This window comes from Peromyscus maniculatus, chromosome 13, assembly GCF_049852395.1.
Source record: "Peromyscus maniculatus bairdii isolate BWxNUB_F1_BW_parent chromosome 13, HU_Pman_BW_mat_3.1, whole genome shotgun sequence".
In the NCBI taxonomy this organism is placed as follows: domain Eukaryota; kingdom Metazoa; phylum Chordata; class Mammalia; order Rodentia; family Cricetidae; genus Peromyscus; species Peromyscus maniculatus.
Genome location: NC_134864.1, coordinates 39,155,074 through 39,157,987, shown reverse-complemented (window position 1 = coordinate 39,157,987; position 2,914 = coordinate 39,155,074). Strand labels below are relative to the sequence as shown.

At 45.2% G+C, this 2,914-nt stretch overlaps 1 pseudogene; it reads left to right on the top strand.

Moving 5' to 3' along the window:
- The first annotated feature begins 280 nt into the window (after positions 1 to 280).
- On the top strand, positions 281 to 2,524 carry LOC102910189 (small ribosomal subunit protein eS25 pseudogene; annotated as a pseudogene).
- The last annotated feature ends 390 nt before the right edge of the window (positions 2,525 to 2,914 follow it).

The following is a 2,914-nucleotide window of genomic DNA, read 5'->3' as shown; positions in this document are numbered from 1 at the left end:
GGTGGTGGTGGTGCGCACCTTTAATCCCAGCACTTGGGAGGCAGAGGCAGATGGATCTCTGTGAGTTCGAGGCCAGCCTGGTCTACAGAGCGAGATCCAGGACAGGCACCAAAACTACACAGAGAAACCTTGTCTCAAAAAACAAAAACGAACAAAAACGTAGCTGCACCCTTTGTAAACACCCTTGGCTGTGGCACTGGGGGAACCCAAGGGTGGAAAGGCTGGTAGGTTGTCTCTGCTTTCTCTGCCATCTGTTTCCTCAAAACACAACTCAAGCAGGATGACTGAGGAGCAGGACAGCACAGGATTCATCTCTCAGAATGCCATCCTAACACAAACATGTCAGGAAGGCTGGTCTGGAAGGTGAGCTCTGCTGGGAAAGATGATCCTCAGGGACAGTGGTAGTGTCCAGACATTGGATTTCTGTCAAAGCCGAGGCCAGGCACATGTGGATTATGAGATAAACCACTGCAGAGTAAAAAAAAAAAAAAACCTAGTAACTAAGGGTGACAGTTATTGAACACCTGTTCTGTGCCAAGTGTTGAATGTTGAAGTGGTATTAAATTACAACATCTCTAACTCCAGAGCCTGAACTCTTACTCAATGCCAGCTTACCTGTAAGATCATGAACCCACTCCGTCGCCACTGGCCCTGAGTGCTACACTCTGGGGAGCAGGGAGATAATTCTGGTAAGAGTCTAAGTGACAATCTGGGCTCAATGAAATCATACTCACTGTATAGATTTAGAAGTAGCAACGCAAAGAATTGGTTTATTGAGGTTGGGATACAATTAAATGGTAGAGTGCTGTGGGAGTCCAGCGTCCACCTTTAGAAGGGTTCTTAGGTGGAGGAGAGAGGGATAAGAAAATATCAGATAGAAACATAGACCTAGATGATGAGGAGAAAGACAGAGACACAGGATAGCTTCGGGAGGGCCTGGGTCAATACCCAACAGCCCCTTCGTTTATTCAAAAGTGCTTTTTATAACAATGCCAAGGGGAGAGGCAAAAGACCTCTCCCTTGCAAGATCAAAGCACACTGTACAGCCAAGCTTCAAAACAAAAGGTACACTGTACCTTCAAAACACCTGGTAACTACACCCATGGTCGAATCATCCCATTATGCAGCCCTGCTGGGTAAAGCAAGCTCAGATTCTCTGACCCCGAGTAAGTTCTCACTAGGAGGCCTCTGTGTGTGTTTACAGAGTACTATTCTTGCATGTGTGAGGCTCTGGGTTCAAACCCCTAGGAAATTAAAAAAGAAGAAAAAAGAGATTGCTTTGTTGGCCAAAGACTGTCAGGATCTACCTGATGGGAGGTCAAAGCCATTCTGGGTCTCCCTGCCTTTATGGGGTTTATATGGTTTGAAAATTTATTGTGGCCCTAAATATACAGTTCTTGTATGTTAACACAAGCTAATGTGCATTTATTTCATATGTGTCAACACTATCCTTTCACATGCTTATCTGAGGACTCTGCAGACTTGCATGTCATAAGTTCACAGCAGCATTGGACTGGCTCATGTTTGCCGAGCTCACTTCATGCCAAGTCACCGTTCTATGTGTACACACTGACAAACTCACTTTTCCCTCTCAACAACCTCATTGTCACTGCTAGAGAAACGCAGTGCCAGGAACAGTGATAATTAACTTGCTCAAGCAGTTTCCAGTGGCCAAGCTGGTTCATGATTTCAGGCCCCTCGGCCCCCGGGAATCTCATTCTTAACTTCTCACCTCTGTAGCCTCTAAGAGCAAAGGTAGTCTCGAAAAATACACCTGGGGAATGAGTGATGTATTTCAGTTTTGCACATGGCTTGGAAGTTTTAGCAGTTGCATAAAGGCATTGAGACAAGGTGTGGGGAGTGTTGGCATACTGTGATATTTAGGGGTAAATGTTAGATACAGAGCCAGAGCTCTGGGGCTCCTTTGGCTGTGTTGCCTATGGGTCTTGAATCTTGAGCAAGCTGTTTATACTTCATGAGCCTTTTTATTTTATTTTATTGTTTTAACCTATCAAGTAGAGGGTTGCTGTGAGGGACCATGAGACTATCACAATGCCTTGTAAGTTGGAAAGTACCACTTAAATTTCAGGGCTAAAAGTTATCTTGGCTGTTATCTTTAAGAGTAAAGGCTATGATTGCTGACATTCTCTGAGCTTCACCATACTACCCAAGGTCAGGTGACAGGAAGAAAGATGCCGGAAAGTTGGCCAAGAAAGACAAAGGTCCAGTAAGCAAGTCTGAAGGTCAAGCCAAAAAGAAGAGGTCCAAAGGTGAAGTTCATGACAAGCTCAGTATCCTAGCCCTGTTTGATAAAGCTATGTTTAAGAAACTGTAAGGAAGTTTCCATCTATAAGCTTATCACTCCAGCAGTAGTCTCCAAGAGACTGGAGATTTGTGGTTCGTTGGCCAGGGCAGCCCTCCTGGAGCTACTTAGTAAAGGATGTGTCAAGTTCAGAGTCCAGGTAATTTACACCAGATACACTAAGGGTGGAGATGCCCCAGCTGCTGAAGATGCATGAACAGGTTCAACCAACTGTACATTTAGAAAAGTAAAACTTCATTAAAAAAAAAAAAGTGAAAGGTGTGTGTGTGTGTGTGTGTGTGTGTGTGTGTGTGTGTGTGTGTGTAGAGGGGAGTTGAAGAGATGGCCTGGCAGTTAGCAGCACTTGTTGCTCTTGAAGATGACCTGAGTTCAGTTCCCAGCATCCACACGCTCGTCACCATCCATAACTCCAGTTGCAGGTGATCCAATGCTCTCTTCTGACCTCCAAAGGCATGCACGTGATATTCATGCATACATATAAGGAAAACACTCATACACACACTTGAAAAAAATCTAAATCGCCGGGCAGTGGTGGCGCACGCCTTTAATCCCAGCACTCTGGAGGCAGAGCCAGGCGGATCTCTGTGAGTT